Source organism: Manis javanica, chromosome 5 (genome assembly GCF_040802235.1).
Source record: "Manis javanica isolate MJ-LG chromosome 5, MJ_LKY, whole genome shotgun sequence".
Lineage (NCBI taxonomy): Eukaryota > Metazoa > Chordata > Mammalia > Pholidota > Manidae > Manis > Manis javanica.
In genome coordinates, this window is record NC_133160.1 from 64,061,283 (window position 1) to 64,083,403 (window position 22,121).

The window sequence follows — 22,121 nt, forward strand, 5'->3', positions numbered from 1 at the left end:
AGCAGGCAAGCTGTACCTCCAATTCTAACTGCAAAAGCAGCCTACAATGCAAGGTGTTCCACTGTGGCCAAGAAGCCTCAGAGGAGTAAAAATGGTGGCACAACACAGCTCACTGCGGAGGCCTAAGTTAGCATTGCCAAGCTTCCTTCGTTAGCCTGTAGAGCCAAAACACCCAGGAGCTCCCACTAGCCCTGGAGCTGCAAACTGTAGACAGTGGGGGCAACTGGAGCATTTGCCAGAAGATGACCATGTAGAAGCTCAGTGACCCTGGGACAAAGGCTGCAGGGCATACCACCCAGGTGGGTCATAAATGTACAGCCATACAATGATGACAGTGTTCCCTGACTGACATTTAGAGCCAGACTCAGGAGTCACAGAGCCAGTGCCTCAGGCCCTGGTCAAGCTAAGAGAACAGATGATGTGGCAATTTTCCTGAAAATATAGCTGCTATCATTCCCTCTCATACCTGTATCTACAAAGACAAGGAGTCTGTTTTCCTTCCCTTTGAATCTGGCTGATGCCACACTTTGTCTTGACCAATTGATTGTGACTGAAGGGACATTGTGCCAGTAGGAGGCCCCAGTCCGGCAGCTTTTGCTTTTGTTCTCTTAGAAGCCAGTTGCCTTGCTGTAAAGAAACGCAGGCCACACTCCCGAATAATGAGAGGACGTGAGGAAAAAGACTGCGGAGGATAAAGGTCATCTTAGATGTTCCAGTCCAGGCCAAGCTCTCAGCTGAATACAGCCACATGAGTACCTCAGATAAACCAAAAGAAACAGAAAAATTGCCCAGCTGTGCCCAGTCAATCCCCAGAATCAGGAGAAATAATTGTTGTTTTATGGTTAAAATATTGTTGGTTCAAGCCACTAACTTTTGAGGTGGTTTGTAATCTATCATGAGATAAATTCACAAATCACAGATTTAATTGGTGGGATCCAGCCCAGCCAGAAACGAGCCTAGTCCAGCACTTTGTGGTGGAAACCAGCAAGAATCCAGAGGGAAATAACCTTTGGGTCTGAGTCCCTCTCTCCCCATCTCCAGGGACCCATGTGCCATTTTAGGAAAGAACAGTAAATAAGCGAGAGAAAACAAGTTGAAAAGAGTAGTGTGTCAGGTAGAGCAATGCCTCCTCCCCATCACACACACAAAGATGTCCAAATTCTAATCCCTGGAACCTGTGAAAATCTATATACATAGCAAGGGAGAATTAGGATTGCAGATGGAATTAAGGTTGCTGATCAACTGACCTTAAATCGGGGATTACCTGGATTGTCTTTGCAGGCTCAGTGTGATCCTGAGCATCCTTAATGTCAAAGAAAGAGACAGAAGAGTCAGATCAGAGGGGAGAGATGTGAGAAGAACTGAAGCCATTGTTGCTGGCTTTACAGATGGAAGAAAAGGGCCATACTCCAAGGTACTTCTGGAAGCTGGAAAGCCAAGTGAAGAGAGTCTTCCCTAGAGCCTCCAGGAAGGAACACAGTCCTGCTGATACCTTGATTTTAGCCTACGGAGACCCACTCTGGACTTTGGAACTTTAGAATTGTAAGATAATAAATTCATGCTGTGTTAGGCCACTAAATTTGCATTATTTTTTATGGTAGTAACAGAAAACTGACACAGGGGTTAAATTGTAAGTGATTAAATAATTGCTCAAAATAAGACTATCTGAAATTGAGACAGACTGAGATGGCTTTAAATGGAAATTTTAACATTTTTTCCCCTATTATCACCCAGTGTGAAGGCTGGAGAAGGAAAATCATTTATGGACAACAAAAAAAGCTGCCTTTCAGCTTCTCATACTCCTGAGCATTAGTGAGTTAAATTTGGGACCTTGGTGCCCCTTTGTTCCGAGGCTTAATGTTTCTGTTAAAACCGGGCTCCCCTTGGAAGAGTCACACATTAAACTTTCCAGAATGAGTGAGTTTATCTGATTGCTTCTAACCTGGAGTTGGGTGCAGGTAGAATGGAGGAAACAGAGCCAAAGCCTGAGCATCCAGATTCCTGGGAGGGGGGAAGAGAAAGGAGGCCGGGCTGGTCCTGACCCGAGGGTGCGGCAGACACCCCACCCCCACCCCCAGAAGTATTGCTGTCCCTGAGCAGGGCTGTTATCAGCCCCACCCAACACCGCTCTTGGCCAACAGTCTTGGAGGGGCCGTCGAGGGGCCGTCGTCTCTGCCTCACGCGGCACTGAGGGCAGGAGTTCATCATGCCCAGCAGCGAGACCTGTGGCTTCCTGTTACCGAGGGCTTCTGGCTTTCACTGCTGCGAGTCACTGTATTTAGGTTCCTGAGGTTCAGCTCTGTAACTGGAGCCCCCCACTTCATCACTGGTCCCTGACACTCCAAAGTCAAGGCTTTTTTAGTCAAAAGTTATTTTTAGTTTTTAAAATAGACTTTCTGCCACTATCATCAATTACTATCTTGGCTCTCAAAATGATTCTTAACACTATCATGTTAGAAACAACACTAAGTTAGAATGAAACACCACATTCTAAGCATGTCCCACACCACTGTAATGATTGCCAGGGGCTTAGTGTTAGGCTGGAGGAAGGAAAAACAAGGACATGCAAACAGAACAAAGAGATGCCATAGGGGGAGAACAGACCAGACCCCAAGGTCTGTGTCTTACATGGAAAGGGGACAGCTCTTCCTGAATTCCATCCTTCTGATGTGCCAACTAAGACCAGGATGTCAGCCTCCTACCTCTTGGAAGGAAAAAAAGTTTCTAGTTGTCTATCATGTCACCTTTAGCCAATCATACCTCTCCACACCCCGTAGGATAGCTTGCCCACTCCTCCCCCTCCTAATCCCTTATAAGCCCCCACCTCCCTGACCGGGTATGACTTCCCCAGCCTGTAATACCCAGACTGAGGAACATCACCCAGGAGTTGCACTCAAATAAACTACCTGGCCTTTTGTTGCCTCTCTTCACCTGCTTATTTCGGCTAAAATTTATCTTATACTTAGTATTTCAAAGACACACAAATACAGGGGGCACTTTAGAGCAACTACACAGGTACCTCCAGAGCTCTGGAGTTCACCCTTAATTAGCAGTAGTTCTTACTCAGACCAGGGAGTGGTAAATAAGCAGCACTGGAGGAGGGAGGGAAAAGAACAGTCTGGTGATTGCTGAAGTCACTGGGAGACAAGACAGCAGGGATCAGACATCAGACTAACTGCATTCAAAGTCCCCCTAACATCCTGTGACTCTTGGAGGTTACCTCACTGGGCCTCTATGTCTATATGAGAAAGAAAAGTGGGAGTGGAAACAATAGTGCCTGCATCATGGGGTCAATCTGATGATAAGTAAGTTAATTCATATAAGACATTTTGTTCTAGATAGAAAGTAAAGGCTTGATGAAAACTAGTTATTTTTATACAAAAGTCCCAAATTGAGAAATTCAACATTTTTTGCCAGGCCACAAATATTTTCCTCACTTATTGTCCATTTTTACCACACATGAAGATAAATGTTGAGCTGATTCTGACAGCCCTCTCAGGTGAGGTCAGTGTCCAGTGCTTATATAACTGGAGTCCCTAGAAACACCAGAGAAGACTGACGCTCTGTCCAGGTTCCCTTATCAAGGCAAGCTCCATTTGGTTCCCAGTCCCTGCCTTTCCCCATGTGGTTCCAATATCAAAATATTTAGTCCATCTGTCCCAATGGGGTTTGGACTTTCTCTTCATTTGTGCTTCTTGAAATAATATGCTCCTGAGGTACAGACTGTGCCTTCATCACTGAAAAAGGTCAAGCATTCATTAGTCTGTGTACAAACAGGACAACAAAGGAGCCCTTGTAAAAATGGAATGTTCAGCTTGGAGAGAACACAGAGGAGTTCCTCTTCAATCTGGCAGATTCCCTTGGACTTCATTCCCTTTAAATACACCAGGCTAATGTCACTGTGTCTTTCTGGATTCTCAAGCCTTACTTACAAATCTGCATGAACTGTTTCAAGTACAAGATTTTTCCTATATGCAGTCTGAGTGCAATTTCTTTTCAAATTCAAACACATTAAGAGTTTCTTCAGATAAACCAACCCTAGCACTATGAATAGAAGGTGTACTTTCCAGTGTCAGCCAACCACTTATCACAAAAAGGGAAATGGCTTTTTGCCTACCAGCAGCCATTTCATATAAATATTACCCCCATTATTTTGGGCAGCAGCCCATGGAAGCCTAGCCTCTCACTCATTTTCCTTTTTTGATGTGAGATGATCTTAACCCAACACAGAACCTCCACCACCTGGTTTTCACGTCCATCATGATGGTCAACTGCCTTGCACCTTAGCCTGCTCCCCTTCTTGAACCTTGATCCTTTCAGACACGATATATTCTCTCTGTTTGTAAAACATAGCCTCTGATTCACTGATACGTGTGGTCTGGGTTTTTTAAGTTTACAGATTTCCATATTGTCTCTTTCTAAGGTGTTGTTGGTACCACTCTTTACAGAAAATTTTCTTGCTTTCCTCACCTTAGGAATGAAGAAGAGATGCATGCCACAGCGAGGCACTTTCTAGCCAGCCAATCTCAGGTACATCCTACCCTGGAGAACATGTTCCATGTCCCTTCAAGGCCGGCAGAGTTAAAAAAAAAATCCACCTCTGATTGGAGAGCCCAGATTTTATTTCTGGTGAAGCTTGCAGGTGGTAAGGCTTGTTAAAGCAGTTTGATCCATCAGCCTCCCCTCTCTTGAGGCTCTCAGTATGAGAGAATCGTACATGAACAATAGTTGTTGGTTTTCTCCTTCTTTTTCCTCTTCCCCTCCTTCTCCTCTTCTCTTCCTCCCCCACCACTCCTCCCTGTTTTTCCTCTCCCTTCTTTTTCTTCTTAACCTGACTTGCATTATTGTCCAGAGCTGACCAGGGAAGCAGTGAGGTTTGGAAAAGGATCTACAACACATTGGTTCACTAAATACTTATTTTGCTGCTATGAAATTCTCCAGTGTATGGCAGGAAGTCACATCATAATACTTTTTTCAACTTACTGTCAACTTGTATTATTTTGTAACTACTGAAGTGAATGCCAGCCCTGAAATTTAGCCGTCTACCCTTCCAACAGGAAGGACAAAGTACATTTCATTCAAGTAAATAAAACAAACATCTGCTTTCATGGGCTGGCCCCAACTTACTTTTCTAGTTTCTTCCTCTACCACATTCCTAATTTGCCCAACACACACACACACACACACACACACACACACACACACACACACACACAATGCTATTAGCACATTCTTTTCCTCTAAGCTTAGAACAGTTTTGGAGCTCTAACTAGTCGAATACATGAATGAAATAAGCTGTGCAATTACACTAGGTGCATTTGCTCATACTTTCCCAGTTTTGGAATACCACCCTTTCCACTATCCTAATTTTAATTTCTATTCATCCTTAAGGTCCAACTTGCTGCTCTTTTTGAAGTCCTCATTGAGTATCACTCCTTTTCTCCTCTGTATATTCATAATGTCTTACTTCTTAATGTCACCTCACTTCACCTTTGTGTTTGCTTGGCTTCCTCTCCCTGTGCAGTGCAGGTTCGTCGTGGTAGGAAACATCTTTCTCATCTCTGTACCTACCACCTAGCATACTGGTTGCCATAAGGTAAGCACTGAAATGTTTAATGTGTTGGTCAACTCTTTGATAAGCTCTGGGAGAGTGACATTCCTGGCATGGGGGGCAGGCGGTGGCCATCAACCAAGATAAAGGAGCAGAGCAGGAGTTGAAGGTGACTGTGTGCCCTGACACAGATATCTGCGAGTCACCTGTATCTGCAGGTCTGGAGCTGAGGAGAGATCAAGACCAGACATACAGAGTTGGGAGTTCCTGGTGCAGAGGTGAGAATTGAAACCATGGGTGGGCACACTGAAGGAGAGGGTACAGAGTGAGCACTGAGGAGCCTGAGGACAAGCTGTAAAGAAAGTCAACATTGAAGGGTGGGTAATGGTCAGGATCCAGCAGTGGACTCTGAGAAGGAATGGTCTGAGAAATAGGTGGAGAACAAGAAGGCAGTGAGTCACGGGAGCTAAGGGAGAAGTCAAGCTCAAGAAAATGGAGTGGTAACTGGGGTCAAATGCTGTAGAACTAGGGCAACAACTAGAGAGGAGTGTAAGATCAACAAAGAATTTTCAAAGGAAGGAAGTATTTCTTTCCTTTGAAAGGTTCTCATTTTGTAGGATGAACCTAGTAGTTGATCATTAAAACCTAACAGGTCTAGGGGCTATGGGAACCAACCTCTCATTAAAACAATTACAAACCTCATGAAATTTTACCAAGAACACCAATATATCCAATCTGAACTTACCTGCTCCTCCCTATAAAAGGGATTATAGGAATATGATAAAAACTTTTGTTACTACATTAGAGTAACTGAGGAACTCCAATCATATGCCTTCCCTAAGACAAAGCACAAACACGTCAGTTATCCATGCTGTCATGCTACTCTACCAGAATCCCCTTTGCTCTTCTTGAAAGGTTCTGGTGCCTCCAGTGTTGTAGGAGGCACTAGGGTTAATGAAACCCTGTCTTGTTGTGGGGTCACTGTGGAAGGGTTCTCAAGGAAAACCTTTGAGGGCATGAAGAAAATTTTCTATCACCATGGGCCTCCAGGAGTAATAGAAGAGGAGCATTTGAAAGCAAAAGATGCCTTAGGATAAGCATTCTGATTTATTATTATGATAATAATGGTTATAACAACTTAATTTACAATAATTTGTATTTATTATATCTGTATTAAAAGCAAATATGGCCTTCTCTCAGAAATATAGTATATTAACATCAACCAAGAAACAATATTTTTTTCCTTATATTATCCTTATTTATTTATAGCAGTTTAGGGGGCTGTGATCCCAGGTATCTCTTCTTCCACTCATTCTTTAATCTACCCCCCCAATCCACTTATCTCCATCCATCTGTTCACCCAAATCCTTTTCAAGGCCCTCTAAATCATTTACTTTATGCAAGTTCCTGAGCCTACAAAGGTGAGTAGGACAAGACCCCAGACCTCAATCACCATCCAGTATATAGGAATTTGATCTAAAACATCATTAAAGTTGGGCCAGGGGTTGGGATATATATAAAATTCTTTTAAAACAAAATCCAAGGATATGCTTTAGGCAGCATCTCTGTACTTATTCTGTATGCTAATGCTCCCTGACATTACTGCTATCACTGATAAACATCAAAGGGGAGAGCCATATTCTTGGAGCTGATTTTTCCTACCCTATTATAAAAATAAATTATAAAAACATACACATATGTCATCGAAAGAACTTAAGGCTAATATTTCTATACAGGGACAAACGTTAGCATATTTTTAAAGTTCACAGTTACATTCCTGTTGGCAGTTATAATCATCCGTTGGTTTGGACTCCTTATTTTATGATAGCTATCAAAGTCTCTTGGTATGATGTAATCTGCTTAAATTTGACAAGAGTATGAGAATTTTCTAGGCAAAGAGTTCCTGGAGGAGGCTGTGTGATTCAATATTTTCATATAACCATCTTTATAAAGGCATAGCATTAACTTAAATCAACAAATAATGGGCTCCAGGAACAACGAAAAGCTATACTTGACCTCAAACTCATGAATGTTTTATGTTTTGGCAGTTGTTCCCTGAAGGACATTGGTCTAAGTCAGTATTTAGTTATAATTCACACCAGGCATATGCTTTGAAGGAAGACCATGGACACTCAGACAAAGCGTGAATGAGTTGAAGTTACCCATGTGGTTGTAAGCAGGCCTACCAGGGGCCCTGTGCTCCCCTTGGGAGGTTTTGGTGCCTCCAGAGTTGGAATGGGCACTAGGGTTAACCCTGATTGCTGCTCAGAGAAGTGAAAGATACAATGACTTTCATGAGGGTCTCTGGAGAAAGCTAAGTTTTCTCTCGCCTTGGAGGTACAGCCTCATAGACAAGTCCCTTTCTTGATCTGTTGACAGTTGGAATGTCATATACAGCATATTATGCTTCATTTAGTTCAAGGAGACTATTGGACACAGTGTCAGAACAGCAGGTACCAGGCCTGCAGGAGCTTTTATTCCTCCCATATTGGCAGTCCAATGGTAAAGACCAGTACTGGTAGAACACTCAAGCCACAAACTTCACTTTGCTCCTCCACTCACCCAGTGCGAATTAGTCAGCTCACCGGCTGGAACAACCCCAATTATCTCAGCTACGACTATGAAGGCTTTTTCTGGGATTTGGAATGAAGAGGACACGTGCATCAAAACTGACTTGTGTCTTCGTCATTCCAGATCCAGGCTGAAAGAGCAGTCCACTTTTGGGCATGCCATTCATATGGCAAAGAGGAAATAGCAAGAGAGCTGATGGGAACATACAATGACTGTTTACCACGTTAGGGGGCTATAATAAAAATACCATACAGTGGTAACTTAAACTACAAACATTTATTTCTCCCAGGTCTGGAGGTTGGGGAGTCCAAGATCAAGGTACCAGCAGATACAGTGTCTGGTGAGGGTCCACTTCCTGGCTCGTAGACAGCCACCTTCTCACTGTGTCCTCACATGGCTGGAAAGAGACTGTCTCTCTTGCATCTCTTCTGAAAAGGACACTAATCCCATCCTCCTGACTTGATCAGCTCCCAAAGGCCGTACCTCCAAATACCATCACACTGGCGGGGTAGGGCTTTAGTATGTGAATTCTGGGGAAAAACAACCCTTCAGTCCATCGCAGACTCTTAAAGCTTTTGCTCAGATGAGACATAGTCAAGGTCTCCCACACGCCAGTGGCCAGAGTACTCACATCCCCAAGCCTGACGTCCGAGGTACAGTGTGCACTCCCCCACAGGAGACACCACAAGCTGTGTAATCCTCTTTCAGGAAGGGCGTGAGTTGCTGGGAATGATAACAACAACACCACACCCTGCTCCTTGCTGCAGCCCCCACCTAATTCTCCAGCCCACCCCTTCAGCCCTGCCCTTTCCTGCCAGCCCAAGGAAGGTTCTGCGGACAGCTCATCAGAGGAAGCTCTACAAGAAGCGAGGCTGCGGCAGCTGTTGTTTTTACTCTTCCCTGTTTGTTCTCATCAGCCTCTGAGTGCAGAAGGCAGAGTGCGTTGGGAAGGAGACCTGCAGATGAGGTGGAAGACAAATGAGAGAACTGAGACCTTTCCCATCAACCAGCGGGGTCACTCGGGTGGTGCTTAGGGCAAGAAACAGGGGACCTTTCTGTGCATGGCTAGAGGGCTTGTGCCTGACAGAATGTAATTAAGCGCACTCCTCAAAGCCGTCACCCTCTTCAATTAATATTTACTGAGCACCCACGGAGACACTGGCCCTCTACTCAGAACTAGACTCTATTGGGCTGAGAAAGGCTCTAATTTGCACATTAAAAAGCACAGAGACAGAGCAAACCTACCTTTTTTCGCCTTCCCAGTCACCCTGGGAGAGAACCTCTTCTCTTCTTCATTCAAGTGTGGAATCCCAATTAAACATAGTAAACAAAGGAAACTTCTTGCATTGTGATTTTCCTCCCTCTTGCCTTGCTTTATTTGCAGTCTGGATTTATTGCACAAGAATTGCCTCCTTTAGGCAGCATCCCCTATTAACCAGAGAGATAAAAGCCGTAAAGGGAAGGGAACTCCTTCAGTTCTCTTTGCCAGTTGTGAGACAGAGCAGTGCCTTTACAAGGGAGGTTGACATCTGTTGCTGGAGACTGCCTGTCCTGCACCAGGGCTGCGCTCATGCTCAGAATGCAAACTGCAGCCATCAGAGACAGAACCCGTTTAATATCTGCTTGAGCCCATAGCAAATCAGCTTGGGCACTAGAAAAGAAATTACATAGTTTTAAAGCAGATGTATATCCTTAATGTAAGCAGTAAAACATGCGTTCTTCCTCCCTTAGCCTATCATAACTGTTAAATAGTGTAACTTAAGACAGGATGATTCTATCACAATTTCATGTAATATTTAGTCCATATAACAGGATGAAACTCAAATTAGCATCACATATAGAAGGCATATCATTTTCTCACGCATGGTACGATATTAGGAGCAAACAACATATGTCTCCATGGTTATAAACAAAGGTGTCGTGTTTGCAAAACAGATCCTATATGTAGAACAACTATAAATGGGATGAAATATGGGTTTTCGTTGTTTGAAATGGCATTAAATATTTCAATCGCATGATCTTTATCATCAGAAATGTTTTCCCCTTCCCTGTGAATACCAAGAATTGTCTTTGCAATACCTTTCTTCAGACCTGAGTCTTTGGCTCAGTTCTTCCTCTGTGACCTTGAGAAAATCAACTAATCCAGGCTTCTTTTTCTTCACCTGTAAAATAAAGATGTTGAGTTGGATGGGGGTTTCCTCTAGGTCTACTCTTCAGAACACTGTTTCTGAGGAAATTAAAGTGGGTAGCATTTTTTAAAAAGGATTCCATGGTCAAATAAGTTTAGGAATTGTGACATTAAACAAAATTAAACACATTTCTTTACTCAGAACTGTTATATACTAATAGCATTAATTGTGATTCTGCAAGTGGGAGATCGAGTATGCATTGTTTCCCTAATTTTTTTAACCAAAACCCTGGCCATCATTTCACAGAAGCAGTCTAAAATTAGACTTTAAAAACCCTTCAACTTATGATATTCTATGATCCTACTGCCTATTTCATCTGCCTAACTTTCTAATTTCTCTCCCCTATTTCAGGAAAAGAACTACCTGGGCTTTCTGATTCATTCATAAGTTGAAAGTCAGTTTGTTCTTCTTTTTTCCCCTGCATTTTATTTTGAAAATTTTCAAACCCACAAAAATGTGGAAAGGATAGCACAGTAAGCATATACTCTTTACTTAGATTCAACAATTGTTAACATTTTGCTCCAATTATTTTCTCTCTCTCCACACACACACATTGTATGTACTATATATATATATATATATATACACATATATATCTGTACTGCTGAGCCATTTGAAAATAAGTTGCAGACATCATGAAACTTTATACCTAGATTTTTCAAGATGTATTTCTGAGACAAGAACGTTCTCCTACATAACCTCAGAATCATTACTATTACTACACTTATATTCTGTATTTAAATTCCCTAATTAACCCCAAAATGTCCTCTATAATTATTTTTTTAAATTCAGGATCCATTCAAGATTCACACATTGGATTTGGTCATATATTCTTGGCTTCTTTAATCCAGAACCATATCCCGACTTACTTATCCTTCATGAAATTAACTGTTTTTTGAGAAGTCCAGGTCATTTATTTTGTAGCATGTCTAAGATTTTAAACTTGTGTGATTGTTTCCTCATAACTAGATTGTTTACATATTTTTGACAAAATATTAATAGGTGATGCTGTATACTTCAGACTGCAGTCACATGAGGAGGGACGTACCATCCTCTGTCCCATTATTGGTGGTGTTTGGAGTAACAGCCTGGTTAAGATATTTGTTGTTGTATTTCTCTGTTATGATAAGGTATCCTTTCCCCTTGGCAATTAATACATGATCTGGTAATTGACATTTTGAGACCTGTGAATAACTTCTTTCCCAACAACACTTCACCCAATGGCGTTAGCCTTTATTGATGATCCTTACCTGGACCAAATATTAAATTGGGATTACAAAATAGTGATTTTTAAAATCCTGTCTTCCTTTCTACTTCATTAGCTGTATTCCTCTGTACAGAAGAACTTTCCCTCTTCTCTCTTTCATTTCTATCTCCATTGCTGTCTCTTATCTCTCACTGAGTATTATATTTCATAGATCCTTTTTTTACTTAGTATTTTATAATATATTATTTCAATTCATCCTTTTAATATTTATTCAGAGACTACTTTGTGCCAGGTACTAATGTGAAATTAACCTAACATTAATCTTAGTCTCCTTTCCCTTTCCCTGCAGTACTTAAGCAAGCTATCTGCGGAGCATGGACAGGTCCTTGAACCAGCCACCACTTTGCCATGGAGTTTTGTCATGTGAGAGAGGGAACTGAAGATGGAGATGGGGATAGACAACCATCTCCAAACTGTAAATATTATTCCCTTTTTGTAAACTTTGGCCAGGGTACTCTGATTCCAGCAACCATCAGTGGCCACCTGAACCATCACACAGAAGGAAAAAAACCCAGCTACCACCTCTGTGGAGCAATGCCAGACCTGCCGCAGAAGGCAGGCAATTCCAGCACAGAGAGCTTGGCCCCGGCGCTTGGGCTTAGGATTCATGGAAGGAGAATCCTAATTTCTCTTTTAACTCTGAGCACAATATAGGTGATTTAATGGTCATCCAAGTCACTAAGAAGATGAGGAAATATTTCCATATCTTAAACAACTAACAGATTCTTTATCAAAGATCAAGGTCATCAAAGGTTCTGGGCAAGACGGGAGCCCCGGAGATCTTCCTTGGCCAAACACAGGCAGCTGGCCCCATGGTGGCAGCATCCTCACTTCTCCAGCAGGACCCAAATGATGGATTCCAAATATTTAATCACCAAACAAATAAGAAAACAGCCTTCACTGGCAGGATAAAGGACCCTCTCTTCCTGGGAAAGAACAGACTGATCCTCTTCATCCAATTTTCCAGTGGAAGGAGGGTTCTGAGCGTCATACAAGAGGAGACCGTATACAGCACAACAAGTCTCGGTGCCTTAGGGCCTTGCTGACTGTCAGAGGTCAGAAAACATATCCAATCCTTTGGACTTGATTTTGTTTCTCATTTGCATTTTATTTCACTTTGAGAATAGAAGCCTCTTAGAGGTGAAATTGTGCCCCCTCTGAAGAGAAAGCAAAGGAATTCATTCAGTTTGGCCACTGAAAATTAAACTAAGAGAAAACTTGCTACAGAAATTTAGCTGGCTTTTTCCTACAACTGCAGACCACATTCTCAAGGACAGCAATTGTGCATAAAACCAATATTCCCTCCCTCCCTCCTTTCCTTTTTCTTTCCCTTTTCCCTTCCCTTTTTCCTTCCCTTTCTTTTTTTCTTTCTCTCAGGTAGTAAATGTTTACCAAGCTGAGCATTGTGATATTGACTGAGGTACAAAGGCAGGCACTCAAGATGTTGTACACATTCACCTTTTTTCCTGGGATAGCAGAGGGTCCAGGATGGGATTTCAGGAGTGAGGCTGGGCATTAGAGTAGAGAAGACTGGCCCCTGACTATAGGAAGCACATCAAGGTGACACTGGGCGAAGGCAGCCCAGGGATTGAGGAAGGGCAAAGCATGCAGACCCAGAGTGGATAGAAAACATGAATCTGGACCAAGGGGTGACAACACTGAGTGAGCAAGGCCAAGCTAGCTGGCTGAGGCAGGGACTGGAAAGACCCGGAGACTACAGACTCCCAAGGCAGGAATTTGTGGGACGCACACAGGCCTTGGCCTCGGAGGGACCTCTGAAGGCACCCAGGCCTTTGGGACTTAGCAGGAACAAAAACGACTTCTCTTAAGGGAGAAATGTTTCCCACACCAAATCTTTCCCCAGTAGTTTAAGTCAGACTATACAAATCTTTTTTACTAATTGTATTTTCTGCCCTCCCTGAACACAACTTGCAACATTGTAATGAAAGAAATGTATTTCTCTAAATTCACTGTTAAGACTGAAATGCTCACAGGAGGTTAGACCAAACATCAGTTGTTATTTCCTTAAGAAACAACAATGTACATGTGATCACTTAAGCACAAATTTGTTTACATCACCACTGAGAACAAGTTTGGTCTGGATGGTAAAATATATTAAACAAGTTTCAGGGTTTATCTAGATTAGTAATTTAAATCTGAGGCAGTATTTTATCTTCTTCTATTGGCATTTCCCCCCCCCCCCACTATGTTTCTCAACCAATTGGAAACCCCTGAATCACTGGAAAATATTTAATGGGTAATAAGAATCACTTGAGTGACAAGTCCTATCTGACTAAATAGCCCAGCTATGTCTTTGCTATTGATATAAATGCTTCCATACTACATTTATATCATTTATATCCATTGTAAAAAAAAGGCATTTCAACAGTGCAAAAATAATGTGGCAGGAAGGCAACCCTGGGGTGTTATAAATATCAAGTAAGTCATAACTGTAATGATAATATTGGAATTTATCTTCAGAAGATAAAGTTTGAACTTATCAAGAGGCCACAAGTGAGCAATAAAGACTTCCATAGCGAGTGCAGATAAATTTCAGATTTTTGATAATCTTGTTAAACAGCCTATAGTTCCTTGTTCTTAAGGCCATCCTTTAGTTTTACAACTGCTCACTGCTTTTATAGTTCCTGCTTTGTTGCTTTTTGTTGTCTGTTGATTTCTGATAAAACACTAGCATGGTGGTGTGAGATCATCTCTTTCTTTCCTCTGCCTCCAGGTCTCCTTTTCCCTAATTCCTTTCCCATCTCCCTTCTCCCCACAGTCTCCTAACCCCCTTTACCTAGTAATAGAACCAAGGATGTACACAAGGAAAATAAAATGTAAATGAGAATTAGATATTTAAAAGAACAAGAGAGAGAAGCATAGCACCCATTTGCCCCCTTTTGTCTTCTTAAAATGCTTCACTCTTCCTTCAAGGCCATTGCACTAGTCTACTTGGGCTCCTTAACGAAGTGCCACAGCCTGGGTAGCTTACACAGCAGAAATTCATTTTCTCACAATTCTAGTAACTTGAAAGTGTGAGGTCACTGTGTCAGCAGGGTCGGTCTCCTGGGAGGCCTCTCTCCTGGGCTTGTAGGCGGCCGTCTTCTCCCTGTGTCCTCGCGTGCTCTTCCCTCTGTGTGTGTGTGTCCCATTCCCCTCTTCTTAGAAGGACCCCACTCATTGGATTAGGGTGCACCCTAATGACCTTATTTAAACTTAATCATCCCTTTTAAGACCCTATTTCCAAATACAGTCACATTTTGAGGTACCAGAGGTTAGAATTTCAACATATGAATTTGGGGGTGAACACAATTCAGCTCATACCAGTCACTCTCACCTACCTTTACTAAATACCACTTCTCTGCCACACTGTCCTACCCTGATGTCCACTGCCCATAGTCGTGGTGATCTCTGCTGTTATTTAGTGGTTGATTACATGTAATTGGGCATTTAGGGACACTGTCTTGAGTGGTCTTTAGATGAAAGTCATTTCTTCTCCACCAAGACCCACGAGCACAGGTATAGTATAGCTTTTATCCCCTCTCAAAGCTTAGAACATGGCCAGCATATTACTAGATAGGCTTACAATAAAACAAAAAACACCCAAAACAAATCTCAAATGAACTGAAATAGAAAGTGTCTTTCTTCTAGTTGCTGTGTGTTTGTACATTCTAGCCCTTTGAGAATAGAAGCCCTTAGAGGTGAAATTGTGCCCCCTCTGAAGAGAAAGCAAAGTAATTCATTTAGTTTGGCCACAGAAACTTGGACAATTTTCAAAACTCTGTCTCTTTGATATGATTTTTAAGTATAGTGATGTGAATATTTGGTAAAGGGGTCAGTTTCAATATTTTCATATATTTGGCTGAGCAAATTTTGTTCCTAGGGACATTAATTTTGGGCGATGATCACTAAGAGTTGCAGTAGTAACAATGTTCCCTCTTTCTGGAATAACTTTAGGCAGCTGTTGCACAGATACTGAAACCAAATCTTGACAATGGTTACTAGTGGGGTACACCTATATTTCGTTTTGCACAGTTTGATTTTTCCATTTACAGCAACCTCATATGCCCTTCTTAACTTCATAGACATGGTGGGTTAATGTTTTTGCAGTGACCATAACTTTTAGGAAGTTATTTGGCTCTTCACTTCTCCATAACTACATCTCACTTTGTTCATGCCTGAGGGGATGCCTATATATAGGTTATCCAGCTATATTCTCTCATTCAGCTGAAAAATTCAGTCCCAAACAAGAGCTAAAATTTATGTTGTTTTCCTGACTCTTTAGGAATGTAAGCAAATATCTACCTTATTGAAAAAATCATACTCCTCAGCATAAGAAATACAAGCCAGATGGAGGGAATTTCCAAATGGCCAAAATAACGGTTTATGTTATTTCCCAATACAGCTAGCTGCAAAGTGAAATTAACCCCCATTATCATGTAGTTGGTGATAAAAAGGGAAATGACAGGTAATGGAAATGCTGACGTAATGCTTTCTGAGCATCTGTGTGCTCCAGATATCTGGATGGTTGTGAGGGAGACTATGATGCTATGAGGCTGGTGCAAGGCTATGCACAGGAATGCTGCCTGCTTGCCTCCTGTTGTGATGAGCATGGTTTCATTTATTACCATGGGCCAAATGCTTTGCTCACATTACTTAACATAATCCTCTAATCCTCACAATGCTGTACTTCATGACGTGTATACTAGTCTCATGTTTTTACAGATGAGGAAACTGGGGAGTCAGAGTTTATGTAACTTTCCCCAAATTGTGCAGCATAAGCAGTGGGGAGAGAGGAATGCCAGTAATATATATTCCTGGAGAGTGTCAGACCCAATTTGCCCAAGACTGTACCAAGTTAAAGGCATGAAATCTGGGTAGGAGAAATGTTTGCCTAAGTGACAGCACAGGGGTTTCTGTCCTCTAAATTGTATTTCCCTAATGCAACTCCTTCAAGAGCTGTCCCTGTTCTCGCTTCCATCTTCTATGGGGAAATCGAACTGGCAGAATGATTGAGGACTTCACCCAAGAGGTTCTGCACTGCATTAGATACGATAGTCTCCAAACTGCCTGAAAGACAATTATTTATGTCATAAATAATCACGGTGCATTTCAGTATAAAAAAATTGCTCCCCTCAAAATCTGTAGGAACAATTACCACTTACAGTCGAAACCATTAGGGAGGGTGAGGGGGTGGCTTTTGCTTTCAAAAGACTGCAAGCATCTTTCCCAGCATCTCTGGTCCCCAAATTACAGTTCTCATTTGAAGTTCCTTTGGGCCTCTCCCTAAGCCTGCTTTTCCTGTGACCCTGGCTTCTGCAGGGGTTATTCTAGGCTAGGGAGGAGCACATCACCCTCACTGTCCCCAGCTCAGGCACAGGCGAGGGGAGGAAGAAAAGTACAGTTGCTCTCATGGTGAAAAATTCCTAGTGAGGCCCTAGCTTTCACATCCCTGGTTTCAGGAGATAGCCGAGCCAGACCTGGCAGGGCCACTAGTTGTCAGAGCCTCCTGTTGGTTCCCACCCTCAGCAAAAATCCTTTAGGGAAGCCAGCACAGCAGGAAACCTGTCATTAACAGCCACCATAGAGTCACATCAGCAATTCTCGAGAGTGTCGGCTCCACTATTTAATTCGGCTATTTACCTCATAGGGGAGAGCTTTGTTTGATTGTCAGAAAATAGAACACGTACATTTGTCCATCATAAACATGCACAGTTCTCCTGAGCACAAATAAAACAATCCTGCACATTGGTAAATGTGTTTGCATTATTTAACCAAACCAGATGAAGCATGTGAATAACCCTGCATATCAAGTACCATTGAGTAACTCGCTTGTAATCTGTCCTATACAATACAGCCATTGCCACTCATGCCGCTCACCCAATTCAGACCCTGGAAATGTACTATTTTTAGACCAGCTTTATACACCACTATTTACAAAGTGCACTGTTAAAGCCTTTGACCAGCAGCCAAGAAGTTGGGTAAGAACCTAGAAACCTGCCACGCAGATCAGCATCCTAATCAACCCCTGGACAGCCAGTGCTAAAGATCTGACTTTCTTTCCTTTACTTCTTTCCCTTTGTCTCCCTCCACAGGAATATCAATTTAAAAAGGCAAGGGGACAGAGAGGAGGGCCTTATCTGTTCCTGTCATTCAAATGGGTTGCTTTACTCACTCTCCTAGATTAACAACCCATTTGTCAACATCTTTGGGGTTTTAAACTGTTCTTTGTCAAAACCACTTTTGGAAAAGATTGGACCATTTGTTTACTTGGTGCCAAGTGACTGTAGCAGGTGCGTCACGGAAAACCCAGGAGTGGCTTCACGGCCCCTGGGGTTGGGTCACGGGACGGCCACTTTCCCGGCCAGCCCACTGCTGGCAAGTCCGCCAAGTGGCCACATGGGAAGGAGGGACGGAGAAGAAAAGAGTAGGCAAAGCATTGGCAAGAGGCAGGTGGTGGCTGAGGCAATCGTGAAGAGGAAGGATGACAACACCAGGGAGGAGATGAAGGGCCTCACATCATTTTGCAGCCAACAAGAAACCTGAAGGAATTAAGTTTGGCTCTGTTCCTACAACTCGAGAAAAGCTGAGAATGGAAGCAATGACTGGTCTAAGTCTGGACAAAATTTTTTTAAATGATTTTTGAGAGGAATCCAGATTTTGTCTCAATTCCTAGCTTCTGTGTAAATGGCTCGTTTTCCAAAATTCTTTACTTTTTTTCAGGTGACTTGATTTGTATTTTGTATAATGGGTGGAATCATTTGAGACATCCCTGGTGGCCTAAGATACTGAAGAGTTCATTTCTTGTTTCCTTTTGTCCACCTTCCTTGCAGTGACATTTTGTCCTTTCACTTAGCCCGGACCTGCCGGTGACGGCAGCAGGGCCAGATTGCAGCCTGGCGATGATGGCTCCCCCCACCCCTGCTCCTCTATGGGGGTGCCCTCATGTTGCCCATGACAGGAGTCCTTTCCCTTTACAGAACCAGTCTGAGGAGTAGAAATGGGGTTTGAATACATTAGAACAAAAGTGATCTCTGAATTTAAGGCATTTTATGCTTTTATTTATTTCAAATTCAATAGGGTCTTTATATTCATTATAATATTAGAGGTATTTGATGGAAAAGTAGTGTGCCAGATCATTAATAACAATAACAAAAGCAACTTCTGAGTCTCTGTGCCAGGCACTGTTTCATACATTTTGCACAGTATCTCTAACTTGGTATCATTTTCCCCGCTGTGTGGAACAATTGAGAATCAGAAGGGTACTTGACCAAGGTCAGTCAATAGCAGATCTGAAATTCAAACCTACATTTGTTTTGCCTTTTCTGCCACATCAGGCAACACCATTTGCAAATGTGAACCCATTCTGAGCATCACAGGGCAACTGGCTTTACTTTGATGAATCTCAATTCCATTTACTGGGTTCAATTAAAAGATGCAACTTGTTTATCTCAGAACTCTTACAGAAGAGTAATAGATTGTTATTTGGGTTTTCACTGGTAGAATTAGGTTTGTCTACTGCTACTTTTAATTTTTAGTATCTTCTAAGTATTCCATTTGACCAGATTCTTTTCTTGAATGTGGAGTGGAGAACATGGCCTCTAGTAATAGTGCATAAGGATGTCCTGGATTTCTTTACAGGTGCCTAAATAAATGAGGAGAGGATTTATCCTCAACTCTGAGCATTAGGCAGCACCACTATATGGAAGGCTTGCATGCACGCCAAGTTTGGGAGAAACCAACCACTGGACAAAGCTTGGGCAAGGGTTGGTGCTAAACAGGAAAGGAAACAAAGTTCATGAAGATGTGCAAAAAAAACAGGGAGCAAGTACTGAAAAATTTAGCATGAACAACAGTATTACTGTCATAGTGAATGTCTACTCAATAGATTATTGTCACTTTTGTCCTATGTATCCATTTATCGGTTGGCTACCATTACCTGGTAAGGGTAATGAGGGGAAATAAGGAGGAATATTGGTCTTAATATAGATTCTAGATAGCAAAAACTGCCTTTTATAGCTCTAAAACCAAAGCTTTTGGCCTCAACATAGATCGTACTTATTTCTATACTTATTATTACCTGGGTTTTTTTCATCTGCTTGTATCACCATGTTCCGTTTCTGTTTCGTCTGAAAAGAAAATGAAATAGAATTACCTCCTACACTTGTACTGCTATTGACATTAAATTTCATCGTCCTTTATTATGATCAGCAAAGTTACTCATAACACTGAAATTTGTTTTTTGCTTTCAAAGTTATAGCTCCTGCTATTGTTGGAATAATTAGTATTCCCTTGGCACTGTGTTCCACCTAAACTCACGGCATTTGTATACTATTTACCTTTCAGAAAAGCTGTTTTTCAAGAAGAAAAAGAAAATGGGGAGTACAGACCTCCAACAGCACACATTTTTTCTGCTCTCTCCTTGGCTCCTGAAGAGACCGTGTGAAGCAGAATTTCAGGCTGTAATTAATGCAGCTCTTCATGAGATAAGAGGTTCTTTTATCTACAGAAAAATTGCTGCACTAATTCTCAATGAGAATCAGAATGCTCTAGTTAATGCTCTTTTTACCAATGGAATTCACTTTTTCTAGTTTCTACATATTTACAGTACAATTTTAATATTTTGTTATAGGAACCTAAAGGTGGGTAAACATGCAATGTTTTATAAGGCTGAGACTAGAAACCTGAAATATTAGCATTATGTTTAGGTAAATGCAGAATAGGGATTATATAAAGAATTTCCAAATAATATCGACTCTACAGGAATGTACTTGTAAGCACAGACCTTAACTGGACACAACTGAGACCCAGCCCTTTCTGATGGGGAGGTTAAACAAATTGGGAAATCCATCCTCATTTGACATTTTGAGGAAAAAGAGCTGCAGTTCTTGGTTATGTCCTAAAGTGCTGTCCAAACAAGGACAAAACCTCTGCTATTTCTATCTTTATTTAAATATCTCCTTGTGGAATGCACATTGCAACTCCAAAACAATGTTTTCCTTATGCACGGTTCATGTGTGCGTGGAATGACTGGTAATGCATTGGCACTGGGCTTTATCTAAACCCATAGCATTTGTATACTATTTAACTTTTTCTCAAAACTGATTTTCCATGAAGAAAAGCAGAATGGGAGTACAGCAAATGACTAGAACTTAGAGCTCACGTGATTCTTCTCTGAGGTCCTGTCAAAGGAGACCCCACTGTAAAATAGTAAGGCCCCCTTCACACTGCTGATTCACTGATCCTTGGTATGGTCCTCATTTTATGCAACTACAGCTTATAATTTTGCTTCCCAACAAAACACTTGGCAAATACTCCTTATCTTGAGTAGACACTATGCAACGTTCCTAGGGTGGTATCTGAATCTATTCATCTTAGGTAAGGGTGTTGATTATTCTAGACTTGAATTTCTACACTCAAAAAATTCACCTAATGCCATTCTAAGGTGCTATGCTTCACAGAAAGACTTTTAAATCAATATAAGTATATACATACACCCAATACAGGTCCTTGCAATGTACACCAGGAGACATGTACAAAAATATTCATGGTAGCACTATTCCAAATAGGCTAAACTATTTGGAAATGACATAAATGATCACTGACAGGAAAATAAAGTGTGGCATAGTCACATATGGGATATTATAAAGCAGTAAAAATGGACTCCAGCTACATACAATAATATGAATGAATCTTAACACAATGTTGGGTGAAAAAGCAAATTCCAAAGATTACTTACAGCATAAAAGCCCCTTTAATGTAAAAAGTAGATGAACAATTTATTTAGTAGATATACATATACATCTAAACTTTTAATTGTTAATTCCTTAAACCAAAATGTTTTCCTCCTTTTTTAACCAAAGATGCCCATTTTTCAAGGACCAACTAAAGTTTCACCTATTTACAGCTTTCTCCAACATCTCAAAACTCTGGTGAATATACATTTGTTTTGTTTTGTTTTCTTTTCTTTTCTTTTATGGAGGGTATATCCTTCAGTGATCCTGGCTTATTCAAGGGTCTCAGTTCTCACTCACTACTTACCTGGCACTCCAGGCCTAATTTCCTGCATCCATGTGGGGTTTCATAGATCATATTAAGACCAGAAAACTTGCCTGACATTTGCTTGAATATCAGTTCATGCCTAGCTTTTTGTTTTTTCTTTCCTCTTAATTTTTAGTTCTTGGGGGTTTACTTTCCATTATGTTAAGCTCAACTATGCATTTAATGCTATTTTTCGGAAGGATCTTCATGTTATCTGATCTGTTTTATGCTACAATGTGAAATTCAAGGCCACAGTTTTAGATCTGGGTGTTGTGTCTCCATCAAGCCTCATGCACTTGGCATTCTAGACTGTTCTAGAAATAACTTTACCCAGGACTTAGACTTGGGATCCCTTTCCTTCCTTTCCTATGCCTGTGTCCTTGCCTGCCCAGAAGGGAGTATTAGCCAATAGCAGCCTCCTAGACCATGGCTGTAGCAATAATATCTCATCTTCAGTCCATCCTTAACATTGCTTCTAGGATAACTTTTTCTAAAACCTAGA

At 41.6% G+C, this 22,121-nt stretch overlaps 2 long non-coding RNA genes across 8 annotated transcripts in view; one reads left to right on the forward strand and one right to left on the reverse strand.

Moving 5' to 3' along the window:
* Positions 1 to 8,536, forward strand: part of LOC118968262 (uncharacterized) — a 31,836-nt gene extending 23,300 nt beyond the window's left edge. For 4 of the 5 annotated variants that reach the window (XR_012131574.1, XR_005055821.2, XR_005055826.2 and 1 more), the window contains 3 exons: positions 1,282 to 1,542; positions 4,476 to 5,829; positions 8,412 to 8,536. This is a non-coding gene — a long non-coding RNA (uncharacterized lncRNA). The remainder of the gene's footprint in view (positions 1 to 1,281; positions 1,543 to 4,475; positions 5,830 to 8,411) is intronic. The other variant, XR_005055825.2, reaches the window with a different exon arrangement.
* LOC108388228 (uncharacterized) overlaps positions 8,380 to 22,121 on the reverse strand; it is a 65,252-nt gene continuing 51,510 nt past the window's right edge. For all 3 annotated transcript variants that reach the window (XR_005055827.2, XR_001851040.3, XR_001851043.3), the window contains 4 exons: positions 19,659 to 19,707; positions 10,202 to 10,284; positions 9,368 to 9,550; positions 8,380 to 9,078 (listed from right to left, as the gene is read on the reverse strand). This is a non-coding gene — a long non-coding RNA (uncharacterized lncRNA). The remainder of the gene's footprint in view (positions 9,079 to 9,367; positions 9,551 to 10,201; positions 10,285 to 19,658; positions 19,708 to 22,121) is intronic.